Here is a 14,745-nt window from a genome sequence, read left to right on the forward strand (position 1 = left end):
GTCAGGTCACTTTCTGCGACGACCTTCAAATCGGACCCGCAGCCCACCTCCAGGGCACAACTTCCGGGCTCGTCCACCTGGGACCCAGGCGCCACTGTGGGTCAAAGTTCGCGCCATCGGATAGGCCCCGCCCCACACGCCTCCGCCGCCGCGACTCGTCGCGCTTCCGCTTCCGCCTCTGCCTGCTGGGGGCGGTTCCCTGGGCTCGCCCCTCCAGCCGGGCTGTCAGCCCAGTGGGTGACCTCGAGTGGGACAGGTTCTGACTTCCTCACCTGGACACAGTCTCCGTAGGTGGGAGGCCTGCGGCTGCCACATCATGGCCGTGGGACCTGTGGACGCCCCCCACCCCGCCATGCCCGGTTTCCCATATGAAGCAGCCCATCAGTCAGGGGGATGAGACTACTGTACAGGCGGACAGGGGCCCTGGGAAGGGCCTGCCAGGTCCCCTTGCTGTGAGGGGACCGCCTCCGAGGGCCTCCTGGACAGCCAGCTGCGGCAAGGGCTTTCTTGGCCTTACGTTGTGAGCTCACCCCCAGCCTCAGGTCGGGAAGTGGGACCTTCCTTCAAGCAGGCACGGCTCTCTGGGTAGCACTGCCCAGTGGTGGCCCCGTGCAGACAGGGATGTGGTAGAAAACAGACTCTCCCAGGGTGTTGGGACTAAGCACCTAAGAGAAACTACACCAAAAGAAAGCCTCCCTTCCCAGGCTCCCCATGAGGTTGGCCTTGGAGTCCCTGGAGCTGCTGCAGTGCCCTGATGGGCCCCCCAGTTCCCCAAGCAGCCTTCCTGCTGAAGTGCTGAAGAGTTTGCTGTCACCCTGACCTTCCATTAGTGTTCCCCATACAATCCCATAACTAAGGTAACCTGGAAAGATAACTGAGTTCCCTGTAGTTTGAAGTGGCCAAAGGATGCAAAGAGCAGCACACGGTATGGATCAAATAGATAGTAGCCGATTCTATTAGGTAAAGAAAATGTCAACTTAAAGAGAATGACTACTGGAGACATTAGGGTGCCCTCTCTCATCCACTCTTCCTCTTCTACAGTAGCACCCCTAGTGTTTGGCTGCAGTTGGTTCAAAGGTAACAGATGCCATAAGGTGTACAGTCAGTGAGGTTGGGGACTTCTGTTTAGTTAAAGATAACATTCCTTTCATTTGATGTGATTAAACAAACACAGAAGCTCGGATTGCTGCTGTCAGAATTTGCCACTACAGTAGAAGGCAGCCTGAGAACAAATTGCTAAGAGGAAAAAGGAAGGACCAAGACCACCACAGAGGAGTCCAGGTCCACTGATGATCAGTGAGTCAAATTCATTTTGGTAAGTGAGTCAGTTAGCATTGGGATTTGCTGTTTCATGTAATAGTGTAAATAACTGGGAAAGAACAGTTTTACACTTTGAAAAAAATGATCTCTTAACAGTGAGACTAAGAAGATGCTTATAAAGCTGCACATTGTACACCTTCCCTATAGAACTAGGAAAAAAAAATCTCAATTATTTACAAAATTAACTCCTAAAAGCCACCAAAAATTTTTAATATTTTTATAACAGAAAGTACTATAAAAGAAGAGTGGATAAATGTTTTGGCAGACTGTATTCAAAGCCTAAGATGGAAAGTGAAATTTCTCCTATCTTATCTCTACCTGTAAGTTGCCCTTCATTTAGCAAGAAACCCGTGGACACTTAATTGAATCTATTAAGTAATTCATGTAGAAAAATACCAAAGGACCAGAACTGAAGGGCACTAGTGATTTCTTTCCAGGTTTTGAGAAATGTTAGAACTGAAACTTCAGAGATGTGTTTTTTCTATTAATAAAAAGGATGTTCTGTCATTTTTCTCTTCTAGTGTGGTATCTGGGTATTGTTTTTATGTCATGTCTCTTCAGGTTTCTTTATTTGGAACATTTCTTCAGTCTTTCTTGGTCTTTTATATAATTAATATCAAAAGTTTAGTCCTCCTTTTTTTTTTTTCAATTGTCCTACAGTAAAATGGACATTCCTTTTGGCTTATAGTTCTTTGGGTTTCAATATACATTGAGACTCATGAAACCAGCACCACAATATGGTTACAGAAAAAGTTCTGTTAGCCCTCAAATTCCTCCATTACTACTCTGCTATAGCCACACACCTGTCCCATGCCTAATCTTAGCATGCATGATCTCTTCTTCATCACTATAGTTTGGAACTCTTGGGAACCTCATATAAATGGACACAGACTTCTTCTCTTACACCTCCCTCACCCTGCCTTATTGTGTATTAGTATCCAAATATCAATTTGAGACTGGATTTTTTTCCTTGACATAATGCCTTTAAGATCCATCCAAACTGTTGCCTTTATCAATAATTTTTTTTTCTTATTGCTGAGTAGTTAGTATTTATTGTATGGATTATCACAATTGGTTCATTCAACAATAGTAAGACTTTTGGGTTTGTTTCTAGTTTGGGGTGATTATGAAGAGATCCGGCTAAGCATTCATGTACAAGTTTTTGTGTGAAGATAAGTTCTGAATTCTGTAGGATAAATAGCTAAGGGTAAGATTTGCTGGATTCTACGGTGGGTATATGTTTGACTGTTGAAGAAACTGCCAAACTGTTCTTCCTTGTCATTACCCATGATGCAACTGGGAGGAGATGATCTCTTCCTGGGGAGAGTTGCATTTAATTAACCACTGCCTGAGTAGGATGTACAGACTAGGAGATGAAGGAGGCAATCAACAGCCTATTTGAGTTTATTTTTAAAAAAATATTTGTTCTTTTTAGATATACATGATAGTAGAATGTATTTTGACATGTTACACGTACATGGAATATAACTTATAAGTTGGATCCAATTCTTATGGTTGAACATGATGTGGAGGTACACTGGTCATGTATTCACATTTGAACATAGGAAAATTATGTCTAATTCCTTCTACTATCTTTCGTATACCCATTCACCCTTCCTTCTCTTCATTCCCCTCTGTTTAATCCAATGAACTTCTTTTCTTACATCTCCCCCACCCCACCTTATTGTGTGTTAGCATCCAAATATCACAAAGAGCATTCTGTCTTTGGTTTTTGGGATTGGCTTATTTTGCTCAGCATGATAGTCTCCAGTTTCATCCATTTTTGGGCAAAGGCCATAATTTTATTCTTCTGTATGGCTGATTAGTATTCCATTGTTTATATATACCACACTTTCTTTATCCATTCATCTGTTGAAGGGTACCTAGGTTGGTTCCATAACTTAGCTACTGTGAATTGAGCTGTTATAAACACTGATGTGGCTGTAATATGTTTAAGTCCTTTGGATATACACTAAGGAGTGAGATAATTGGGTCAAATGGTGATTCAATTCCAAGTTTTCTGGAGAATCTCCATACTACTTTCCATAGTGATTGCACCAATTTGTGGTCCACCAGCAATGGATCAGTAAACCTTTTTCCCCATATCCTTTCCAATATTTATTGTTACTTGTATTCTTGATAGTGGATATTCTGACTGGAGTGAGATGGAATCTCAGTATCATTTTCATTGTTATTTCTCTAATTGCTAGAGTGTTGAATATTTATTTCTTCTTCTGCAGAGTGTCTGCTCAGTTCCTTTGCCCATTTATTTTTATTTTTTTGTGTGTGTTAAGATTTTTGAGTTCTTTGTATATCCTGGAGATTAGTGCTCTGTCTGAGGTGCAGGTGGCTCCATGTTCTTGATTGTTTCCTTTGGTGTGCAGAAGCTTTTTAGTTTGATACCATCCAACTTATTGATTCTTGATTTTACTTCTTGTGCTTTAGGAGTCCTGCTGAGGAAGTTGGTTCCTAGGCTCCTAGGAGCATTGGGTCTATGTTTTCTTCTAGTAGGCACAGTGTCTGGTCTAATACCTAAGTCCTTGATCCACTTTAAGTTGAGTTTTGTTCAGGGGTCTCACCTTCATTCTGCTGCATATTGATTTCCAGTTTTCCCAGCATCACTTGTTGAAGAGGCTATCTTTTCTCCAATGTTTGCTTATGGTGCCTTTGTCTAGTATGAGATAACTGTATTTATGTGTGTTTGTCTGTGTTTAATTTTGTTCCATTGGTCTTAATGTGTGTTTTTTTGTGCCAATACCATGTCATTTTTATTATGATAGCTCTGTGGTATAATTTAAGATCTGGTATTGTGATGCCTCCTGCTTCACTTTTCTCACAAAGTATTGCTTTAGCTATTCTGGGACTCCTTTTTTCCAAAATGAAAGTAATGGCTACCTTTTCTATTTCTATGAAGAACATAATTGGAATCTTTGTAGGAATTGCATTAAATCTGTATAACACTTTTGGTAGTTTGGCCATTTTGACAATATTGATTATGCCTATCCAAGAACATGGGAGATCTTTTCATCTTCTAAGGTCCTCTTTAATTTCTTTCTTTAGTTTTCTGTAGTTTTAATTATAGAGGTCTTTCACCTTATTTGTTAGACTCCCAAGTATTTCATTTTTTTGAGGCTGTTGTGAATGGCATAGATTTCCTACTTTTTCTGTCAGCCAATTAATCATTGGTGTGTAAGAATTCAATTGGTTTATGGGTGTTAAATTTATATCCTGCTTCTTGGACCTCCTGGATGGACAGGAGGACTATTCTCCCATAGGTTGCATTCCAGATTGGAGAACATGTATCAAACAGAAAGAAGAGTGTAAGGCTTCCCTGCAGGAAGGGAGAGCTGGACACACCATGGATCTGGGACTGATGCTGGTTCTTTGTCTAGAGACCTGCCCTGTCACAGCCTGTACAGCCAGTGAGACTTGGCTGGGGTGGACTGTATTGTGGAGACAGGAAATTAAACAGGAGCTATGGGAAACAGAGTCCAGGCTTCTGCCTGCCCACAGTGCCATGCCTTTCAGCCTGGGCACCCAGATTGACCTAGAGGATTTTCATAAGTCTCCAGCTGCTGTTGCCTTTTGTGCAGCTACACATGAGTGGCTTGAACCTGGAGCACTGTGCTCACTACCTGCAGGCCCAGCTTGAGGATGTGAAGTGCAGCAGGAAGAGGAGGACTGGGGTGGGTATACAAGGGTAAGGAGGGTACACAAGTGTAAATGAAAAAGGTCATGTTTTGGTCCCACTGGATGGAGTCTATAAGTCTAATGTTGCACTGGGAATAATGATAAGCCTTTTACCACTCAGGCAATGTTGTTGGTCTGAGAAGAGATCCTGTGTGGGCTTTGGGGCTAAAAACTTCTGGGCAGATAGAGTATTGACTGTTTTAGCAAAGCTCAGGGCAAGGCAGTCATGTTGGAATCATTTCTCCTCTAGCTGCAGCCTCAGTTCCAGAACAAGCTCTTAAAGCACCTGCAGAGCTACAGTCTTCTCCAGGAGGTGCTCTGGTGCCCAGTCAAGTGGCAGCACCAGCATCAGATCCAGAGCTTGTGTTCAACCCAGTATGTGTTTGGAAGCAAGAGGCAGTTCTAGAGCTGGCTTTAGTGTCAGCTTTGGAGTTCCAGGCAGCTCTTGCTCCGCTGCTGAATTTAGCTCTGTCCCCAACTCTAGAGCTGAAGTCCATCCCATTACCAGTTCTGTCAGTAGAGCCTTGCCAGCCTTGACTTGTGCCACAGAGAAAGGGCTGAGAAAGGGAATGTGTTAACATTCCCTCCAGACCTGAGGGCAGAGAGCTTCCTGCTAATGGATGAAATGTCTTTGCATGCCTGGGCTTGGTGGTTGAACTTCCTTCTGGTGTCTGCTGCCTAGACCTGCTGTTTCCTGCTGTAGAGCCCATGTTCCTGTCTCAACTCCATTTCACCACTGCAGTGAGTGATGCTGACTTCTGGGTGGTGATGAGTTCCAAAAGGAAAAGATATGTCTATGAGCTCTGAACAGGGCAGAGTGGGAAGTTAGAACAGCATCATGGGCAGTGAAATGATCGTGCTCTGTATGTCAGTGAGGCAGGTGTGCATTTGTACAACATAGAGGAAGAAGCAGGCAGAGGCAGGCAAGGCAACCAGAGTAGAGGCAGTATTTTGAGGGATAAAGGAACTTAGAAGCAGGCCCTGTGCAAAAGTAAGGTTTCCTATTTGGTGGTAGACTGAGGGGACAATGTTGTCTCTGATTGCATCCTTGGCTAATCTAAAGAGCCAAGATAACTCAAAGTCTGGGTATAGTTTCCAGAAGCCCCATAGAGAGTGCTGTGAACCTGAAGTTTTGGGGATTCTGCTGATGTTGCCATCTCCACAGTTCTTGAAGTCGAATTCAGAGTCCTCGGCAATGACGTCCAGCTCCACTGCATCTTTGAGCAACACCTCTTCAGAATTGTCCAGGCCTTTTCCCATGGCCACCAAAAGCAACAGTGTCCAGTATTGCAGGTATCTCCACTAGCAGTACCTCACTGCCCATCTACAACAAGCAGCTGGGAGACAGCTGCATGGTTTACATCAACCTAGAAGAGCAGATTATGATGGAATACGAGATAATCCTGGTGAGCCTGACAGCGGGGGTTTCTCACAGGTGACCACACTGGAAAAGGCAGAAAACATCCAACACCATGGACTAGTCCTGCCATCTTGAATTGGAGCTTCTGGAAGGTTAGGAGGGAATAAAGAAGGGAGAGGTCTGTGTTTAGGACTTGACCTGAGAGGAGGGAGAGCACCCGTATGCCCAGCTCCAGCTGTGAGTGGGCCTGCATGCTGTGGGGTTTGCCAGCCACAAGTGTAAGAGCACATGCTGGAGACAGATGAGGTCAGAGAAATATCTAGGGTGCAGGCTGCACTGCATGGGCCACAGACACCTACGAGCCATTCAGGAAGCCAGGAGTGTGAGTCTGCATATCCCTTGAATGGGTAGCTGAGAAAGTCTCTTTGTAGAATTTATATGGATGTGGAGTATACACCCTAATATTTCAGGTGTCCAGATGCAGAGGAGACATGTTCAGTTCTCCCCCTGCTGGTTCAGGTATCCCATTACACCCCAGCCACCACTGAGCCTCTAGTCTCTCACCTGCATGGTCTTGTTCCTCAGTTTGTTTTTTGCCCTGGCTGTAAGGACCAAAGCCTGCAACCTTTCTGCCTGTGCCAAGTAAAGAATCAGCCTGCATCCTAGAGTAGAACTGGCATATAGTGGGTCACTGGTCTATTACTCTGATCTCAGTGGGAATAGGAGGTATCTGTGCACAGACTCTTGAGTCCTTTTACCTTGAGTGAAAAGTGGCTCCAGATAGGACAATGGCAATTACAGGCAGACTATTGTATGAGGATTGGGGTAGTAGCCCATGGGAAGAACCAATATGATTACAGGGAGCCCAGCCTTAGGTGGCAGGATAACAAGAGGTGCCTTTGTGTTCACAGCTGAGGTGTCTCCTGAATGTCCCTGACCACTGTTGTCTGGGCATAACCTCCAGGCCACATACCCTGATGACCTGTTTTTCATGCTGATCCAGGTGACCTTCCAGGATAGGGTTCCTGCTATGATATTCAGGATTTGGACCAACACTGCTTAAAAAGGAATATTTGGAAAATTTGAGCTCCCATAAATCATCTCAGAGCATCAGAATAAGTGGGACAACGAGATGGTGGGGAGAAATGATCAACCAGCAGGCTCCAGACAATTTGCATCCCCAAAAAAGAAAGAAAGAGTGCCTTGGCCTAGAAAAAAACAGCCAGAGTGTGTGGTGGGTCTTGTGCACAAAGGAAACTGCACTAAAGTGGGCCTAAAATATGCAGGTGCTCTGTGCTGTCCCAGGGGCTGCTGGACCTCCCTAACATGTGTCCTCCCCTGCATCAGTCACTCATTGCAAAGCTGACATCTATAATGGTCAAAGAAGAAAGCCTCCTTCAAGCAGCAGCATGCACCATGGTCACTGATAAAGATGATCTCTGACTAAGAAGGGAAAAAATGGGCTACAAATGGAATCACACTGATGTGAAAAAAGAGGGGGATGAGGAGGGGAAGGAGGCAAACAAGAGAAAGGAATACAAAAAGCACAAGAGTAGGTTTAATTATAACTGGAATAAGAATACAAATCAGAGGGATAATGATGAGGAGGAAGAGGAAGACATGAAAACATTTCTGTTCCTGAGGGCATACCCCTGCTCAGGTCATCCTCCATCCATGCCCAACATACTTCCAATTTTTATCACCTTCTAGGAGTGTATTCATCTATAAATGGATTAATCCACTGATTAGGTCAAGGTACTCACCATCAAACAATTTCCTGAAAGCACTTGTTTCAATATTCCTGCATTGTGAAGAAAGGTTCAGCACATGGGCCACTGGGGGCAAATTCTGACACAAACACTAGCAGTAGTTCTTTGGCAGGTCCAACCTGAACTGAGTCATTCTGGTGTTCAAGGGGCGTTTTCTTTGAAAGGTGTTAGTTCTTGTGCGCAGTCTTTCCTCAAGGAAGACCCATGGAGGAAGTCTTTGATAGTACTATAGCTGGATTGGAGGGCTCTACGGGCTGTGGATGGCCTGACATGGCAGAGGCTCTCAGACGTTGAGTGTGTCCTGTGGTGTACTACTTGAATGTCAACTACCACCTTTCTGCCACTCCCTCCCCACAATGGGATCCCTGACAATGGAAACATCGTATGTGCCATAAACTCTCCAGTCAACCATTACTTCATCCTGGGAAAATGATCCACCAGCAAGTGGCCAAGATCAAGGAAGGAGGGTAAACACTGATCTTATTGGCTCTTTTTTTCTGGTACTACTGTACATCCACAAAAGGAGGGAAGAAACCTCAGATTCCTATATGTTCTAGAAGCCCTATAGAGCAAACTGACAGGCTGGGGTGGCTTACAGTTTCTGGGTTTGCTGATGTTGCCATCCCCCACAGTTCTTGAAGTATCCTCTGCAATTACAGACAGCATCACCACAGCCTGGAGGAGAACCTTTTCTCCAAAAGGAGGACACAGGTTTATGGACAATAAATGCTTCATGAAGCCTAGTGTCCTAGGAGTCACTACTAGCAGATCCTCAAGGCCCTCTAAAACAAGCATTTGGGAGACAGATTCTTGGTTCATATTAGCTTAGAAGAGCAAAGCAGAAAAAACTGTAAGAGTGTCCTGATAAGACCAGTAGAAGGGATGTCTCCTTATGCTTAACCCAGGGCAGGGAGCAAACACATATCAAATGCCATGGACTATCCATGCCCTTTAGAATTGGAGCTCCTGAATGGTCAGGAAGCATAGATGGAAACAAGGAAGAAAGAGGTCAGTGTTAAGGGATAGACCTGAGAGGAGGGAGAGCACCAGTATGTCTACCCCCATATCTGGGGGAGTCTGTGTTTGGTGGTAGCAGGCAGGCCAGAAGTCCAGGGGCAGGTATTGGTGGGAGATGAGAATAGGAAAGGACCTAGGCCCATCTACTGTATTGGATGGAGAATGCAGGTGCACATGGAGGACATTGGTATGAGGTTCTTTGTGTCCCTTGAATAAGGAACTGGGAGGGTCTCTGCAGAATTTATATGGATATGGTGTAAACTAAACCTCTAGGATCCCATTTTTAATGATCACCCTTGCTGAATGAGGTGCTCCAATACACCCCAGTCAGCACTGAGCCTCAGGAGGCCAGGTGCTCTCATGGCTATCATTGAGCACTCACACATATGATCTTGTCCTTGAGTCTGTTTTTGTCCTGGGAATCAGGATCAAAGCCTCTAGGGCTTCTGCCTGGGCTACACACAAATGCAGCTTGCATCTCAGAGTAGACTAGGGATATATAGGACGACACGGTCTATTCCTCCCATCTTGGTGGGAGAAGAGTGTGTCTGTACATAGGCTGTGTGGTCCTTTTATTCTGAGTGGAATGTGACTCTACACAAACAAGGCAATGGAAGCTACAAGCACAGTGTTGTATGAGAATTGGGCTCGCAGCCCATCAGAAGACCCCATGAGATTACCAGGAGACCACCCTCAGGCACTAGAGTGATGACATGGTATCCTTTTATTTAGAGCTGAGGTGACTCAAATGACCTGACCACTGTCCTTCAGGTAGCCACTGTCCTTCGGGTAGGCCCATTTCCTGAAGGCCTGTATCCTATGTTGATCCAGGACCTGCCATGATAGGGCTTCTGTAATCATATGCAGGACTCTGGACCAACACTTGCTAAAGGAGGAGAATTCAGAAGACCATGAGTAAGTGGGACAATAGGATGGCAGGGAGCAATGGTCTGGAAGTGGACTCAGGACAAATTGTAGTTCAAAATAGTAGTATCTGACCTAGAAGAACACTCAAACAGGGTGTGGTGGGCGTTGTGCACAGGAAAACCTGCACTGAGGCTGGAAAAACGGTTTACAGGTTCTATTATCTTCCCCAGTGGCTAATGCAACCCCCACCATGTGTTTTTCCCTGGACCTGAACAGGCATTCCATGCTGGTATCAGTGAGGAGTAAGGAGGAAAGCTTCCTCTCAGGGTCAGGATGGCTCCATAGCTCACTGATAGGAATGGTTTTAGAGGAAGATGGGAACACAGGGACTAAGGATGAAATTGATACTTTTCTGGCCTGAAGCACAATATTTAAAGCATTGTGTATGACATTAAAACCACAGCCTGTGTGGAGTATTGTCAGTGTTCCAGCAAGCAAAACCAGGAATAAATTTTTAAAAAGTACAGGCTGGGCAACAGCCTGAATAGTCTATCTTTGGACAAATTCCCAAGTCCTCTGTGCCAGAGTCTGCTTCCCAATAAGTGATCAGAATAGTGAGATCATTATCCCTAACTAAAGTAATCTGAGGGATTTCTAAGCATGTATACCACAGAGCTGATCTATAAATAATACCATTGCTGTTTTCTTTTTTGAGAGTAAAACATCCATAGCAGCCATGATCCCAACCTGTCTGCACTGAAACACTCCACCCCTAGGAATTCTAGGGTAACTTATCTCATATATTAATCTACTAAGTTTGTTAGGTTAGTAGAGTCTTACAGAAGAGGAAGGCTGAAGCCTTGGTAGGCTAAGGAAATCATAGCAGAGATACACACATCCAGCCCAGCATTGACTGAGAACAGGCTGTAGGCCAGAGGAAGGCTGCAGGAAACAGGTGTTCAGAGGAAGGACTAGCTGAGTGTCTGAAACCCACTGGGGGTTGTGGCATCCCTGGGCCATAGCAAAATGCTGAAGTAAAGCAGTTACTCCCCTGGTCTTTGGAACCATTGTTCTCAGTAGGGTAGCATTTGTGATGTGGCATCCATTCTAGGAAGCCTGGACCCATGGAGGCAGGCACCACCAATGGCAGGAGCATGGCTAAATGTGGTATGTGTATTGGTTAGCCTTTTCTCACTGTGACAATACTTGAGGAAAATAACTTAGAAAAGAAATCATGTATTTTGGCTCTGGGTCTCATTGCTCTCCATTTGATTATGCACTGAGTCTGTCTATAATGACATAAGTGTATGGCAGTGGAAAGTTACTCAGCCTCTTGCCAATCAGGGCATAGATTAGGAGAGAGAGAATGAGGGTGATAGAGGGAGGGAAAGAAAGATAGGAGGATGAGGAATACTACTAGGAGAATGAAGATTAAGGGGAGCCAACTGGGAAAATATACACCTACCAAAGGCCCTCTTCTGTGCAGGTCTTTCTTCAACCATGCCCAAACTAGCTGCAGTTCATACCACCTCCCAGTATTGTATTCATCTTGAATGAGTATTTCATGATAACATCAGAGCACTCACCATCGAATGCTTCCCCCAAAACTGACCTATGATCATTGCTGAATTGGGGACCAGTCACTCAACATTTGAGCCTTTTGCAGGAGATTCTGGATGCAAACCCTTGCAGTGTCCTATGGCAGATACAAGAGGAACTGAAATGTTCTGCCAAAGCAACAGATATTATGTCTGTTGAAGTCATTTTTTCCTCAGGAAGAACTATTGAGGACATCTTTGTAGGTATTGGAGCTGAATTGGTGAACTCGCAGGTCTGTGGATCATGCCTTTCCTGACAGAGGCTCTCAGATGTTGGGAGTGTCCTGTGGTGCATCTGTTGAAAGCCACCTAATACCTGTATTCTCCTCTCTCCCCAGAGCTGAAGATTCCCCATGACGCAAATATCTTTTATTCCCTGAATCCTTGAGTCAAGTATGACTTTGTACTGAGGAAGAAGATCTTCCCAAGTAAGAAGAACAATGAGTGGATCCAGCCCAAACCTCCCCCTCATGATGCAACAGAGGCTCAAAATCACCACAGGAACCTTAAAAGAACATTTTGCAGCTCTCCGACTGGGTAGTACTGAAGCATCACATGATCGTTGGCATTTATTTCTTTAAATATGTGCTCCAAAATTTTGCAGTTACCCATCTATAATTTGCCAGTAGATCCTTGTTATTTATACCACTTAGTAAGACATTTATTATTATAGCAAAACTTTATTGTTTAGTTTTAGCATTTAAAATATAAATGTTTTCCTTTGTAATCTGTAATAATTTTAGCAGCAATTTCTAGAGGAAACAAACAAAAAGGAAGAAATGTTTCATTTGATCAACTAGAAATTTTATTAGGGTTATGGCAGATTATATATCTGAGTAAATTTTCCAGTGGGAGTAATTAAATACTGGATTTCATGGAACACATACACAAACCCATCCACCTACACCCCATGCACTTAGATTGAATGATTGAATAGATTCAATGTCTATGCTGAAATGTTTGGGAGAAGGGTTTCAAATTCTCAGATTTTGAAATGTTTTCAATTACATAAGTTACCTTGGGAATGAAACTCAATTCTAAACAAGAAATGCATGAGTACTTTACACACACCTTTACACATATCCTGAAGTTAGTATTATATGCAATATATTTAGTGCACCTGTATTCTGACTGTGACCATACTTGGAGGTCAGATGTGTAATTTTCTACTTGTAGCATCACAATGCGTCTCCAATGTTTTGATTTTGGAATATTGCAGATTTTTATTTTTTTAGATAAGGAATGATATATACCATACATATGTCTTTTTATTTATACATGTAATGATAATGAATGTCATGCATTTAGGAATCTGTAGACTGTAGAAAATGAATAAATGCCTACTGTTGCCTGGACTTGTCTGCAGAATCCTATAGAGTCTGAGCATCTAAAAACCTAGTCATTGAAGGATTTTTATGGCATGGAACAAATTTAAAGGGGTATTAAAGAATAGAACTATTTTTTTTTTCTGACTCATGGAGCAGGACTCACAGTTGTTCAAGATTTTATGGGTTACTAATCTTTGATAATTCTGTTATTTGTTAATATATTTAATGCAGTTAATTGTAGTTGAAAACTACCCATTTGAAATATATTAATTAGCATTGTTTCTGTAAATATAAACTGACTGTAAATATAAACCATTTTTGATAACTACAAGGAAGACAAGATTTTCAAATTTTCAAACTTGAAATTGGGCATTGTCCTTGAAACTGTTAGTCCCTGAGTTTGAATGAAGGAGTTAGAAAATTTTCAATTTTCCACAGTATATAAAAAATTACACACTTAAAATAATGTATATTTGCTTAAACTATCTACAAATTGGAATTTTGTAAGCAGTCATTCAATTTTTTTTAATTGATAGACTACATGTTTATGAAAACTAGAAAGTGTTTTCATGGGATAAAATAGTATCAGTTAATTTATAATGTCTATATTCTTGTTTGATATCTTGCTCCATTTCAGTGTTACCAAGCTTAAATTCAAAATATCAATGAAACAAACACACTGTCTATAGAACAAACCCTGTTAAAGATTTCTTTAATATTTCTTATTTGTGATATGTTCTCTTATTTTAATCACCATTAAAGAATAATTAGTTATGCATTTTTACCATTATGTAATAAAAATTAAATGCACAATACCAGGAAAATGTGTTTACAAATTAAGCATTTGCATATATCAGTATAGTTAGCATAATGAAAAGACAGGTCTTTTCTAAATGGCTTCATTTTCATTAGCAGGCATTATTAGTGTGTATAGAAGTATTATATGCATATTTGTCCATCTTCATCTTTATGCTTTAAAAGTTCATGATATTAAGACATTTGTAGCATAATAAATAATGTACAACTTAGTCTTGTATTTACTCCTTTTCAATTCTTAGTCTTCCAATGAATGTATCATAATAATTTTTAGGTTTCTAATAACAAAATATCATAGTCATTAATTGGTTGGACATTATTTCTCAATAGAGCAAATCTTGTTTCTATAATAAGAATTTGGCCAAAAAAAATGAATTCAAAATTTATTTCAATATATTATTCTTCTGACACATAGCAAAAAATTTCTTAAGAAATGAAAATGGTTATTAACTACAAGTTATAATAATTTTGTATTTTCAGAATATTACTCTCTGAAAAAAGCATATACAAGAAGTATAAAGTGAGATGGAAGGCACGGCGATCGGCACAGGTGGAAGGTGGAGCCGCGTGGTGCTTGGTGCAGAACACAGAGGCTTTGCTTGCGGGTCACCAGACCTAGCTCTGGACAAAGCACAAGGTCACCCCAGTATCCCCCACCTCACCAAATACCCTATGCGGGAAACAGACGGAATCCATCTTGGAAAACCTTACTCCCCATCTATCGGTGAGCGTGGCTACCAGCCTGGTTCTGTGGCTGATCAGGTACCTGGTTTCCAACTCCCCAACCCCAGCTGTGATAACTCAAAATTTTTCCCACAAGCTTTTTTTTTTGGTGGGGGGGGGCGGTGCGTAACTATCAATATGTAACAGCAACTGTACAGGCACTTGGTTTCCAACTCAGAGACTAAGAGTAAGGAGGCTCCAGGTAGAAGCTCAAGCCCTCTCACACTGGCTACCTCCACCATCCTGAACGCAGAGAC

The 14,745-nt window shown here is 42.6% G+C and overlaps 1 long non-coding RNA gene across 2 annotated transcripts; it reads left to right on the plus strand.

The window, feature by feature from the left end:
- The first annotated feature begins 200 nt into the window (after positions 1 to 200).
- On the plus strand, positions 201 to 14,543 carry LOC139701755 (uncharacterized). Of its 2 annotated transcripts, XR_011704268.1 has the most exons (4): positions 201 to 291; positions 1,175 to 1,315; positions 11,960 to 12,158; positions 14,246 to 14,543. It is a non-coding gene; the product is annotated as an uncharacterized lncRNA (long non-coding RNA). The 2 variants fall into 2 exon arrangements; XR_011704267.1 differs by lacking the exon at positions 14,246 to 14,543 and having other exon boundaries at positions 11,960 to 13,901.
- Positions 14,544 to 14,745: the final 202 nt, after the last annotated feature.

Source organism: Marmota flaviventris, chromosome 14 (genome assembly GCF_047511675.1).
Source record: "Marmota flaviventris isolate mMarFla1 chromosome 14, mMarFla1.hap1, whole genome shotgun sequence".
Lineage (NCBI taxonomy): Eukaryota > Metazoa > Chordata > Mammalia > Rodentia > Sciuridae > Marmota > Marmota flaviventris.